At 34.7% G+C, this 15,186-nt stretch overlaps 1 long non-coding RNA gene across 1 annotated transcript in view; it reads right to left on the minus strand.

Moving 5' to 3' along the window:
* The window catches only part of LOC116092249, a 34,553-nt gene that overhangs the window by 1,070 nt on the left and 18,297 nt on the right, over positions 1-15,186 (minus strand). The gene's annotated exons all lie outside the window — the stretch shown is intronic.

Genomic DNA, 15,186 nt, shown 5'->3' on the forward strand with positions numbered 1-15,186 from the left:
AAAACAAAAACAAAAAATAAAATAAAAATCTACAGTGAGATTTTGTTTCAAAATAATTTTCTCGTACTTCTTATACAAAATCTGAAGTATCTGTTTTCTAATGTGTATTCAAACTGCATTTTAAATCTTCTTATGCATTGTTAAGGATTTTACATCATTTTGGAGATACCACATAGATGGTAATGTATAACAAACAATGATAATTTGACATCTCTTTCAAGCAATATCAGCTTTGTCTATTTCTTTTGTATTGTGCTGACTAAGGCTTCAAACACTGTGTTCACTAGAGAAAACATTTGAATTTCTATTTCCACCTCATTGTCAAAATAGTATTTTAAACTTTTCATTTGCGTTTTTACTTTGAGTCAGGGACTCACATATTTCAGGCTATCTTAATTTAAGTAGCCAAAAATGACCTTAAATGTCACAAGCTCCTGGCCTCACTTCACAATTTCTGGCAATACAAGCATTAACCTCCACCTTTAATGCATGTGTTGCTGTGTTTGGACCTTGGGCTTCCTTCATGCTAGCTAATCACTCTACCAGGTAAGCCACACCATTCTACCAATCTAATTAGTCTGTATTTTCACTACAGTATTGTAGAAACACCACATGGCCCATACTATTGAACGATATTCTACTCTGTAGTCAGCCAGCCACAGCAAACATGACATGTACTACAGAAGCTCTGAGGTGCTCTTAAGCAACAATGAGGAAAAGATGGCCCATGGTTTATATGGCAGAAACATCAAGCCTCCCCAAACCCTAATTATTTCATTGAATCATTACTGTATCTTTATAACATGGTTGTTTGAAACTACAAATGTTACTATGAAAAACTTCCCTATATTTGCTGCATCTTTCAAATCCTTACCATGTGCAGCTTTTGATTTAGTTATCTGTAAATTATAGTCAATCATTTTTCTTCTGATCTAGTTCTGAAAATGATTATTCTAATATTTAACAAATAAATTTTGACTAGAATTTTTATTTTGACATTACTTAACTCAAACTTATTATAGTCTTTAAAATGTAACTATTTTCTTTAATTGAAGTAACCATATTTATTTATGTAAAAAATTCTATTAACCTCCTGTGTTTGTTTACTTGCTTTCAGGGATGGGGGAGAGTTTGTCAGACTTTTATATAATTATTTTCCTTTGTATTGAAATTATTAGGTCTTTAGCAGAAATATAACTTATAAATTTTTGGATTTAAATCTGTGATAGTTAAAGCAAGTTTCGTTCACAAGAATTTTTATACATTATTGATAAGCAAATATTAGTGTTCACTTTAAGAAAGGATGATGAAATATTACTATAGCTAGATGATAAGTTCCTAAAATATATGAGCTATTTCAAGTGGTCTAATCAAAATAAAATATAAAATCACCAAACTTTTACAAGAGTAAGTATATTCTGAGTTTATTAACATATGCAAATTCAACACCTTTATTCACTTGCTTTCCTGAACCTGAAGCTAGTACTAAAAGCCTGCTACAGAAATCTTTCTCCCACATACATTTTTAGGTAACTATAACCAGTGTTGAACAGATGAGCAGCAGTTTATCCACAGCCCAAGCCTGTGCATTCCAATTCTTCCTGACAGATCTACTTTAAGATCCTGGCTTGCAAAGACATGTTGCATCTAAAGTGGGCACTGCCTGTGAGTGAATTTGTGAAAACAAAAATATATGAAGATGGAGACTGTCTCAAAATAAAACACGCTGGTGAAAATAGTAACTAAGGCAACAGCAGTAAAAGGATAAGAACTCAGTGCAATCTGCAGATGGCTGTCTTGAATACATATTCCAGTTTTCTGTTACAGATTTGGCTGAAGCACCTCCATAGGGAATGAACTGACTGATAATAACCCATCATACTGTTCATACCATGCCATGGTGTGTTGTTTTGGTTTGTTCATATCTGAACACTCTCACCATTATCTATGTGTGTCATTTTGAAGGCATATCTAGATGTTTCCTAAATATTTTTGGGAATCTGTATATTATCTCTCCATCTGTATTTCAATGTCTGTCAAGTCAAACAGTATATTATTATACTATGATATCTAAACAGATAATGATAGTAGCAAGATCAATACTTTCAAAGTAAAAGAACTGAGCTTGTATACAATCTTACAGTAGAATATAATATGTCCTTCCAAATTATGTGAACATACATCACTATTTTCTTCTTGGATTTCAGATTCTGATGTAAAATTGTGAAAGCTGATCATAATTTTTTAATTGGTTTTAAGAAATATTAAATTATATTTACTTTGGACAGACCTATATCAGGGTTACAATTATATGTCATTCCTTATATCCAGTTGTTTTCCAATTGTGATATGATAATCCATAATTTACATTAATCTTTATCATAATATTTTACACTGGAAATATAATGTGATTTAGAGATAAGAAGTTGTACTCCAGTGAGCCTGGATACATATAAACTTTTTTCTTCCTCTTATTAGGCTTGCTAAATTATTAAAGATTATTTCATTTGTAAAAAGATATATTTATTTAATAAAAATATTATGAAAAATGAAAAGATTAATTATTTTAAATATATCAGGCATTTGGAGTTCAGATGCAATACTGCTTTGATTTATGTGGTTTTAATTTGAAATGTTTGACAAAAATGTGACAAAACAAAAGTTGCACAAAGGAACACACAGAAACATACACCCATTCCTATAGACATACTCTGACACACATGCATGCACACACACAAACACACATACACACACACACACACACATACACACACACATACAGTCTGTAGAGTCCATTTTGTCTTGGCCATCTCCTAGGCATGGAGAAAACCCTGGAGTGTCACTGACATAATCTATGACAGTTCTTTGGAGAAAACTAATATTCCCTCTCTCAGCATTAAAAAAATTACAAATATTTTCTTAAATAGGGGAAGAACTTTGTCCACACTTCCTTCTCCCAGTGCTGGGATTTTGTCTGTTTTGAATCTTGCTGGTCTTTGACATGCTTTTATGGGCTCTCTGGGTTCATATGGATATCCTTCTGATTGTGTCAGTAGAACAGTGTTGGCTTGAAGATTATTACTTCTGGCTAATACAGTCTTATGGCTTCCTCTTCAGAATAGATCCTTGAACATTGACGTAAGGGGTTTTAAAACATATTTAGAACTGAGTATTTCAAAGTCTCCTACTGTTCGCAAATTGTCCAGTTGTATATTTCTTTTGTAATTCCTATCTACTGCTAGAGGAATTTCCTCTGAAGAAGGTTGAATGATGTGCTACCCTATGGGTATAGCAACATGTCATTGTACTGCTTTGTGCCTTTGGCAGAATAATATAGTATACCATAGTAGTAAGGTCCTGCCTAGGCTTTTGAACTACTTAATCTCATCTTCTAGTTTCAGTAATATGCGTGGTCTTCTTTTGTTTTATTTATACAGTATTTATTGTTTTATTTATTTTTTTGAGAAATTAGAAAGTAACATGAAGTTTGAAATATAGAGTTGGAGAAGATCTCTAAGAAACAATGGTAGGGAAGAATATCAAAAACAACCTACACAAATTTAAATTTAGCTGGGCAGTGGTGGCATATGCTTTTAATCTCAGCATCTGGGACACAGAGGCAGGTGGATCTCTGAGTTTGAGGCCCACCTGGTCTACAGAGTGAGTTCCAAGACAACCAAAGAACAGATACAGAGAAACTCCATCTTGAAAAACCAAACCAAACCAAACCAAACAAACAAAAATTAATTTTTTTCATCTAAAAGTAAAAAAGCAAATTAAAAATACTAGGAACTCACACAAAAGGAAAAGAGTTTGTAGGCTTGATACCTTACTTATCACAAAGAACTAGTTCTCTACATTGATATTCTCGAAGTAGCTTATTCTCAAGCTATGATTTACTAAAATATGGAATTATGTTGTGAGAAGACATTGACTAGGTATTTTATGGATATATATAGAATATCATGTTTCTGCTCTAAAAAGTATTTCTTATATGTTAATGTAAAGCTTGCAGTATTAAACAGCATTATTCATTTAGCTGATTCCATTATAATTATTAAAAACAATATAAGAAAATTTCCTCAGAAAGAAAACAAAAACGACTTTTATATTTGAACACTGAAAGCAACATAATGTTGGAAACTCAAGGTGAATTTTCTTAATCCCTTATTTTAATGGTTTAGTTCTAGATTGTAATAAAGTTACTTACCATTCTAGGTTTTCCTGCTTTTCTGCAATATTAAGGAAAGGCTAGATCTTAGAGTATAAGGTATCGGTGTTTTGTTCAGGAAATTTTCTCCTATGCCAATGTGCTCAAGGCTCTTCCCTACTTTCTTTTCTATCAGTTTCAGTGTATCTGGTTTTATCCAGTGTATCTTGAGGTCCTGATCCATTTGGACTTGAGCTTAGGAGGAATAATAATATGAACCAAACAGTACTCCCAGAGCCAGGGATGAAACCACCAACCAAAGAGTACTCAAGGAGGGACTCAAGGCTTCAGTCACATGTGTAGCATAGGATGGCTTTGTGGGACATCAATGAAAGGAGAGGCCTTTGGTCTTGTGAAGGCTAGATGCCCCAGTGTAGGGGATTGCCAGAACAAGGAAGTGGGAGTGGGTGGATTAGTGAGCAGGAGGAGGGGGAAGAATGGGATAGTGGGGGGTTGGGAGAGGATATGAGGAAAGGAAATAAAATTTGAAATGCAAATAAATAAAAATATCTAATAAAAATAATAATGATAAAAGGAAAGTCTAGGCTTGTGCTGTGTGGGCAATAGGGGCTATCCACATCAGCAGGTGGCCTTCTGTTCATTCTGGTCAATTGAAATTGAATAGAACAACCTGGAGTGTCTTTTGCATTCTGCATTCTGCATTCTGTTATGTAGGGCTCAATTCTCCAACACCTTTCACTCTATGAATAATGTCTGGCTGTGGATCTCTCTAGTTGTTCTCATCTGCTACAGTAGAAAACTTCTATGATGATGGCTAACAAGGCACTGATCTATGAGTATAGCAGAAAACCATTGTGAAACACCATCACTATAACCTGTTTTTGTTTTTTAACAAGTAATATTTGGTTTTACCCTAGGATCTTGTACTTGCTAGTCTATGGTTCTTGGTTATCTAAGCAATATTAGGTATGGATCTCATCTCATAGAGTGGGCCATAAGTCTGATCAGTTGTTGGTTGGTTATTCCCATAAGCTCTGTACCGCCATTGCTCTTGTATATCTTGCAGACAGTATACCAATGTAGATAAAAGTTTTGTGGTTGCCTTAGTGTTTATATTTCTCTTATTATTAAGTGTCTAGAGTACAAAGAACATAGGGATTGAAGGATCTATGTAGGCACAAGTTTGACATCTCCATGGTCAATGAGCTGTGCATGTTGTGTGTTCATCGAGTAGAATTTGTTGCCAGTTTGTGATGAAGAATCTATACTCTTGGCAATAGCCTGTGTCTTTGAGGTTTCCCATGGGAATACTTGATCCACCGACTAAATCAGGTATAATACAAGCCCTGTTATAAAATGCTAATTTGATGATCATACATCCAGTTTAGACTGTCTCTCTCATTATTTGGAATTTTCATTTAGATCATAGTCATACATATCTATATATTAGGAAGTATCTATTATATTAGATGTTCAAATTCCCCTCAAGTGTTCCCTAACTTAATGTCCCACCTTGTATTCCCATCCACATTACCCTCTCAATTCCCCTCTCAAATTTACCCTCCCATGCTATTCCCTTTCAACCATCCATAATTATCCCATTTCCCTTTCCTAAAGAGATCTATCTGTTCTCTCTAGTCCCTTACTGTCCACCAAAGTTCTGTTGCTCTATGGATTGTAGCTTAGTAATCATTGACTTTATAGCTAATAGTCACATAGAAGTGAATATATAACATCTTCATCTTGCTGAGACTGAGTGAAGATGACTCTTTCAGAAAGATGGGAGTCAAGCTACTTCAATGCCAGGCTATTCCACTCTTGGGCATATGGCCAAAAGATGCTTCATCCTACCAGAGAACCACTTCCTCAACCATATGCATTTTTTGCACCATTCATTATAGCAGACACTGGAAACCACACAGATGTTCTTCAGAGGAAAATGGATAAAAATAATGTGATGCATTTATACATGAACTTTTACTCAGATATGAACAAAAAATGACAACATGAAATTGGCATGCAAATTGACAGAACTAGAAAAAAAATGACCCACAGTGAGATATTCCTAATTTTATCTTGAAAGGCCTCATAAAAAAACCCTATAATTGTTTCTTATCTGTATGGTCCTATCAGGGGGATATTTCTTGATTCTGAATATTTACATATGTATGCATATGTGTACACATGTGTAGATATAATTGTGTGTGCTTCTGCATATATGTGTGTACATGTGTATATATGTATTTGTATGTGTATGCATTGATGTCATCATCCATGTCTGTGTGCATGTGTGTATGTGTCTGTATCAGTGTGTGTTTGTGTGTATGTTAGTGTTCAACTTACTAGGTGGGATGTATCTTATTGATTCCTTGATTTGTTTTTTATTTCCTATAATTGAGTACTTGATCAGGCATTTTGGTATTTGTGGTCAGTTTTTCTTTGGATAAATATCAAGTTATATTTTTAACCATATTAAAAATTGTGTTTCTTCTTTGCCAATGAACTTTATACATATACACATACACATACAAATACACATACATATACATATATAAAATCATTGGAACACTAAAGAATCCTGTAATGATACTAAACTGGATGATGTAGTAGTTGTACAGAGGATCCATGTGTGTGTATATGTATATGTGTCTATGTACCCATATATATGTACAAATATGTATATATAGCTATATGTATATATCTAAATGTATATAGATATATTTATATGTATGCATAGCTATATATACATGAATATATATCATTCATTTTGGCTGTCTGTTTATTGATTTTTTACTTCAGTGTGAAGAAGCTTTTGAGTTGGATATAGTTCTGCTTTTCTATATTTGATATCATTGCCCATGATTTTGATGTAAAATCCAAGAAATCATTGCCAAAAACAATGTCAAGAAGCTTTTCCATTTAGAAGTACTTGAAAATCATAGAGACAAGAAGTCTTTGCCAAAAGCTAGGAGGAGTAAGTAGAAAATTGCTGCTTAATAGTTATTAACCTTTTAAGCATGAATAACTTCTAGAAATATGCTATAGAGTATAGTATTTATTTTACAAACATAACTGCATACATAAAATATGACGAGAAGCCCCTAACTTTCTGTCACTGCCATGCTATCCAGCCTGAAAACAACCCCAAAACTTTCAGAGCCACGTGAGCCACAACCACAGCCACACTGGTGAGCACACGATGCACCCAGGACACCCACTGTGGGAATGATGGCAGCATACATCACCACAGGATCAACTTTGAGAAAGTACATCCAGGTTTCTTTTGGAAAGTTGGTATGAGGCATTATGACTTGAAGAGGAACCAGAACTTCTGCCCAACTGTCAATGTAGATAAATTATGGAATTTGGTTAGTGAGCAGACATGAATCAATGCTACAAAAGAAAAAATAAGACTGGAGTTGCTCCTATCATTTATGTTGTGTGATTGGCCTAATACAAAGTTTTGGGGAAGGAAAGCTCACTGAGCAACCCATCATCGTGAAGGCTAAATTCTTCAGCAGAAGAGATGAAGAAATGATTAAGGGTATTGGAAGTGCCTATGTCTTGGTGTATTACAACCTCCCAGAAAGTTACTGTGCTACTATTTTCCATGGAGAAAGAAAATATGACAAGAAGATAGGTTTCATTTTAAGTGACCCTATTCAATTGTAAGCATAAGATAAAATCATGAAACGATAAGTAAACAGTGGCTTGGACTCAAGCCTTAAGCATGGGGAAGCGGTCCCAATGTGTGCAAAAGTTTAATCATAAACATGCTCATATTTCAACTTGAATGCTATGAATTAAGGAATGCATATGAAATATATGAATTTTTTATATTCAACTCTAAAACTTAATTCTTTACTCACAAACAATAAAACAAAGGTATATATGGTCTCAGAAAGGTTTATTTATGTAGATACTTCTAATTAAGAATTTTCTTGGGGGCTAGAGAGATGGCTCAGCAGTTAAGAGCACTGACTGCTCTTCCAAAGGTCCTGAGTTCAAATCCCAGCAACCACATGGTGGCTCACAACCATCTGTAATGAGATCTGACACACTCTTCTGGTGTGTCTGAAAACAGCTACAGTGTACTTACATACAACAATAAAATCTTTAAAAAAACAGAATTTCCTTAACGCATATATTTCATTCTCATAATTTTAACTTTTCTTGTGACTCAATATCACACCTAAAATGTATCAAAAGTCCCATATGAGACAGACAATGCATTCATTTCTATACATACATTACCACATTTTAGAATTTAATCATAGATTCACTATAATCATTTTATATATTAATGAATAAATCAATCTTTAAATATAAAAATTTATGTTCCATAAGTGAAGAAGACAAGTTTAAGAGTTACATATGATTCAGGCTTAATCTTGACTTTTCTGGTTAGAGTGAGTGACTTATAAACACCATATTTTGCTTCAAAGGCAAAAGCTGTTCAAGAACACTTTTTTTTGGTAGAAATACATCTTTTCACTGTTTGATTTCTGCCTACTTGTTTCCTAAAAATACACTTTTGATTGTTCTTGCCTCAGAGAAAACCACTTCTCCATAAAGTGCCCATTATACTGTGTCAATGAATGTGGTAGCATGCATAATTTACTTCAGAGAAGCATGTAATTACAAAATTAACCTTTTACTTTTCTCTTGTTAATCAGTTATAGAAAAGGATGGAAGATTAGCACATTAGCAACAGTGTCCACTGTGCTATTGTTCCTTTTCATTTCTAAGTTACTAGATAATGACAAAATTCTCAAAGATAAGTAGTGGAACATGTTAAGTAGACATGACATTTTACATGTGTAGCATGCCCTATTACAAAGTATTTCACTACTTTAAAATATCACTATTCAGGGCTTACAGTTTGTTTAAATGACAGAAAGTGCATAACCTTAATTTTTACATCTGAAGTAAAACTATACATTTCATAAAAAATGGCATGAGTGTACTTCACTTGTTTGTTTTTATGAGGAACATTGCCAGAACTTTTTCTTCCCCAGACACTTAGAATATCCAACTCAAGCCAAAGAATATCTTAAATCTCCAAACTATGAGACATCAAAGTCATCTGAATAGTAAAAGTTTTGACCCTTTCAACCATGGCTACATAGTTGGTCAAAATCCCAATGTCATGTATTTGTATTAGGAACGTAGAGATACATAGATATATGAGGAGACAAACTGAACAATTTTGAAATTGTGTTTTCAGGAATGTGAATAAATACATAATTTAACAATAATTAAAGAAAAATTAGGTAATGTACTTGAAAGAAGGCAAAGTAGAGAATAAAAAGGTATTGAATGAAGTAAAAGGAAGTGATAAAAGATATAATTATATAATAACATCAAATGCTAAAATAAATATTTTTAAATAAAGGTACTTGATGAGCTTTAGCTATCCACTCTGATATACCCAATTCATCCTTTTTTTGCTTAGGTTTGGGCACTCATATTGATGAGAGTTTATGAGTTTATGTTCAGATATTACTAAGAGACACAAATTTACAGAATGAAAAAAGATATTATCCGACACCATATCTTGTAGGGTAGTGTGAAGCAGTGGTCTGCTCAGGCAACTTAAGCTCAGTTGAGCAATTGGCTTGGAGCCCTAGAGCCTTCACGGGCAGTTTTCTGCTTGCAGGGGCCAGAAGGAGTTTGGTCATAATTCCTGAGAATTTGTTTCGGTTACAACCCATCACATTGCCCCTGCAGGAGATGTGTGCTCTATCAGGCAGATAATGCCCCAAGTTCCCAGCATTCTAGCTGGACCCTATCTTCAGTCATCTATCTGACCACAGCACAGCCATGCATTCCATGCCCCATACAATATAAGGGGTGGTTTTCCCCGCTCCTGTCTCTCTTGCTCTTTGTCTCTTCTCTCTCTTGCTTCTTCTCTTCCTCTCTTGCTCTTTCTCTTTTTCCTGTTCTCTCTCTCTCTCTCTCTCTCTCTCTCTCTCTGTCTCTCCCTCTCTCTCTCTCTCCCTCTTGCTATCTCTTTTTCTCTCTTTCTCTTTTTCTGTCTCTCTCCTCTTCTCCTCTCGTTCCTCTCCTTTTCTTCTCTCTACTTGACCAGCCTATTTTCTCCTTTCTACAGTAAAATATCTCATTTATATATTGCCTTCTTTTTAACTAATGGGTGCCCCGCCTGCAGGCCTCAGCACCTTGGAGAGAGACGCAGGCCCTACCTTGGTACAACAGTATTTGACAGAGGGATTGAATCCAAAACACAGAACTCAGGAAACTACACATCAACAAACTGCATAATATAATTTTGAAAGCTGGAGTATAGACAGAAACAGATCATTCTTAACAGAACAATCTCAAAAGCTAAGAAATACTTTTAAAAAGTTCAACATTCTTAGCCATCAAAGAAATGCAAATGAAAATGATTTTGAGATTCCATCTCACACCTGTCAGAGTGGCTAAGAACAAGAACACAAATGGCAATTCATGCTGATAAAGATGAGGAAGAAATGGAAAACTCCTCCCACTGCTGACGGGGGAAGCAAATTTACACATTCATGGTGAAAAATCAATATTCCAGCTTCGTACAAAACAAGAAATTGAACTACCTCAAGACCCAGCACTCTTGGGCAAAGGATGCTCCATCCTATCACAAGGACACTTGCTCAACTATGTTTAAAGCAGCTTTATTCATAATATGCCACAGCTAGAAACAAGAATCATCCCAGCTCTCTTCAACCAAATAATGTATGAAGAAAATGTTTAATGGAGTATTACTCAGCTGTTAAGAAAACAATGACATCATGAAATTTGCAGGCTGATGGAACAAGGAAAAAAATCATCCTGAGTGAAGTAACCCAGACCCAGAAAGACAAAGCTGATATGCCTTGCCTGCAGAATGTGCTGGGACCATAGCCTAGCATAATCATCATTAAAAAGACCAGAGATATTTCACTCAACAACTGATGGAAGAAGATACAGAGAATCACAGCCAAACATTCGGCAGAGCTCAGGTGTCCAGTGGAAGAGGGGAAGGAAGAATAGGAGGCACATGTCAGGTCAGGGACATACCAGGAGAACATAATTCAAAGAGCATATCTACTGGGACTCATGGGATCTTGAAGAGAGCAGAGAGCCTTTGAGATCTGACCTTAGCCTTCTTCATGTATGTTATAACTATAGCTTGATAGTCTTACAGAAATCCTAGGAGTATGAACATTGGTTGTCCCCGATTCTTTTGCCTACATGTGGGACTCTTGTCTTCCCACAGCCTTACTGTGATGATCTGTGCCTGGTTTTGTTGTAGCTTGCTATATTGTGTTGGGTTGATGCCCCTACTCTTCTCTGAAGAGAGGAAAGGGGTAGATGTTGTGGAGAATGGAGGCAAGGAGAAAAGAGGAAGAGGCTTGAAGAAACAAAGGACCAGAAAATTGTGGTTGGGATGTGATGTTTAAGAGAAAAATAAAAGAATAAATAAAAAAATAAGGAATTTGTGTGAACCACAATGATCAGTGACCATGTCTCTAGAGGATAAATTTTAACTGACTAAGAGCAACAAGCTTATTGTGAGTAGATTTGAACCATATCAGAAAGCTCACTTCATATAATATTCCCTGTAAGTCAGCCAGAATAGAGTATTCTCAACTTTTTTTTTTTTTGGCGGGGGTGGTGTGTGTGTAGATCTTTGGCAATGAGGTTAGTTCCTTACACAGAGGGAATACTGTGTCAAATACAGAGTAAGTCTGCCTAATTTCCTGCTTTTAGTCCCTGATTTGACTTCTTTCCCTCAATAATAGGCTATGATCTGGGTTCTCAAGCTGAAGTAAACCCTTGCTTTCATTATTGCTCTTTGTCAGTGTTTTCCATCATACCCAGGTGTGATGGGAAGTTAAAATATATTTCATACAAATTAGGGGTTTTATTTCATTGACTGAACCATTGTTTACCTATGTAGGCATATATTCTTCTGTCTTTACCAGTCTATACAATTAACCAACCAGACAAAATGTTTCTGAGAGGATTTAGTCAATTATTATCAGATGGAAAGCCTTAGTAAAAGGAGTTATATGAGGTAAATGGATGGATCTGAGAATATCATCCTGAGTGAGGTAACCCAATCACAAAAGAACAAACACGGTATGCACTCTCTGATAAGTGGTTATTAGCCCTGAAGTTTGGAATACAGGAAGAATAACACACAAACTACAAGGAACTCAAGAAGAAGGAAGACTGAAATGTGGATATTTCATTCCTTCTTAAAAAGGGGAACCAAATACCCATGGATGGAGTTGCAGAGATTAACTATGGAGCAGTGACTGAAGGAAGGGAAAGCCAGCCTAAATAGAGCTATCTCCTGAGAGGCTCTGACAGTACCTGACTAATACAGATGTAGAGGCTCACAGCCATCCATTGAACTGAGTACAGGGTCCTCAATGAAGGAGTTAGAGAAAGGACCTATGGAGCTGAGGGGTTTGCATCTCCTTAGGACGAACAACAATATGAACTAACTAGTACCCTCAGAGCTCCCAGGGTCTCAAACACCAACCAAGGACTGCACATGGAGGGGTCTGATTGTTCTGGCAGTATGTGTATAGTAGAGGATTGCAAAATTGATCATCAATAAGAGGAGAGGACCTCGGTCCTGTGAATGTTCTGTGCCCCAGTGTAGGGGAATGCCAGGGCCAATAAGTAGGAGAGGGTAGGGTGGAAGGCATGAGGAGTGGGGAGGCAAGAGGGGTTTATTTTTGTTGTTTTTGTTTGTTTCTTTGTTTTTTGGAGGGGAAACTGGGAATGGAGAAATTTACATGTAAATAAAGAAAATATCTAATAAAAATATCAATAAATAAAAAAATAAATAAATAAAAAGAAATCACACTCAGGCCCCTTTAGCTTTCTGTTACAATGAAAAACTAGTTGAGATAAAGGTTTATTTTAGCTTACATTTTTGTAAATTTCAGTTCATGTTCAAGCAGATTCAATGCTTTTAGACCTCCTACAGGAAGTCTGCATGACAATATCAGAAACTGAAGAAGAATAAAAGGGAGAGGTATGGTCCCACTCACCTTTTTGACTCTCTTTCCTCAGTGACTTTGAAGTCATCATTGTCAAAGTTGTGCCATTTTCCAATAGCCTCAAGCTAGGGACCGACCCTTTGACATCTGGATCTTTAGAGGACCTCAAGTTCTAAATATATCAGGCAGTAATTTTAATAAGTGTTTTCTGAAAGATAGGGGTGCTTAGACTAAAGAGGAATAGTGAATTATAAAGAAAAAAGGAGCTATGTGTTTAGGTGGATATTGAACTTAAGAAGTATTTTTTAGAGACCTCAGGAGAGTTGGGAATATCTATAACTGAGTATAAATTAACACATAGAGTTGAAATACTCCATCTGATATTTAATATAACATAATCTTTAATGGTTAGTTTTACTTTAATTATGTTTTCAAGTGGAAATAAAATAATATATTTTGCTCCACAATGCTAAAATCTTCTATTCATTATTGTTTTACATCATGCTGTTTTTTAATGCATTTTTTTTTGCAGTGTGCACTGTTACAATACTATCTTCTTGCTACTGGGATGAGCAGGGGTTTTGTTATCTCTATTTACCCTGTTGTATGATAGAACACCAGAACGTACACATTACTTAACAATGATATTGTACCTATGAATCAATCTTTCTCTACTCTATGTATCTAAACTTCTCACCACTTACAAACAAAAACAATGGATTATAGATGTAAATATATACCCTCCCCTTATGAAATTAATAGAAGAAAACAAAAGAAACATGTTTTTTAGAGGATACTTAGAAATTCCCTCCCTACTTCTATGAATTTAGGTTTTAATTTTTTTGGGTTTACGTAAGTTGATACTTTGTATTGTTTGTTATTATGTACTTCAGTTACTTAATTCAATATATTACTTAATCTAGTTTTCTCCAACACAGTCCATGTTGTTACAAATGCTACAAAATGGAAGCCTATACTGTTTCTAGTTTCAAAGTATTATAATGTTTATATATACAAATTTTTAAAAGACTGTTTAACCATTAATGAACAGTGAAGCTAATTTAATACTGTAGATATTCTAAGAAGGGTTACACAAACCACTTTTTCTTAATTTTTTTTCTTTTGGTGTTTTCCTTTAAGTAGTAATGCAACTCCTGTCGATAAGGACTTTTAGTTTAAGCTGTGTTCAAAAACTTTGTATTTGCTTCCATAAACTCCATACTACTCTATATTTGTAGAGAAAGTCTCTAAGCGTACTCTTTCTTCTGTATTCCTGCCAGGATGTGTTTGCTGTCTTGTGATAAAAGCCAACCGTGTAAAGAAACATCTTGCAGAGGTTTTGTTTATCAGAATGGCTGTCTGGGGCAATGATTGTGTATTTACTCACTATTGAGCTTTTGAGTTCTTTATAAATCTTTACAATGTCTTGCGATAGGACAGTTTTCAAATATTTTCCAAATTCTGTCCATTTTCCCTTGTCTCTGTTAAGTATGTAGAAACATTTTTTTAAACTTTTATTGCATTATGATGAGAAAAGTTACATGATTTCAATTTATCTGAATTTGTTAACATTTAAAAACATATTTTAATTAAATAGAATTGAATCACATTCTTGTTTCCCTTTTGTACCACTGCTCCTCAAATAGATCCACCCTTCAATACCTACAATATCTTTTTTGTCATATTCCTTAAAATTTATAAAATATTATAACAATAAAAACAAGTATTATAAAAGTTGTTTGATATAAAACAACAATCAATTTAAGTCTTATATAGATGCTCATCTACAGAAATAGTGAAAATACATTTCTCTCAATATAAATTTTAAATAACTCCAAATATATTAGCTGTATACTTAAAAAATAATACATCACTACTATATTTTCTTAAATAAACATGAATATATAAAGTCTTTTTGTTTGTTTTGTATTTAGTAGAGTTTAAAGTCTTGACACTTACTGTGGTACAAGCCCAAAATAAGAACAATTTTTAGACATTGGGTTTCATTGTAATGAGGCTGTA

This window comes from Mastomys coucha, unplaced genomic scaffold (genome assembly GCF_008632895.1).
Source record: "Mastomys coucha isolate ucsf_1 unplaced genomic scaffold, UCSF_Mcou_1 pScaffold15, whole genome shotgun sequence".
NCBI lineage: Eukaryota > Metazoa > Chordata > Mammalia > Rodentia > Muridae > Mastomys > Mastomys coucha.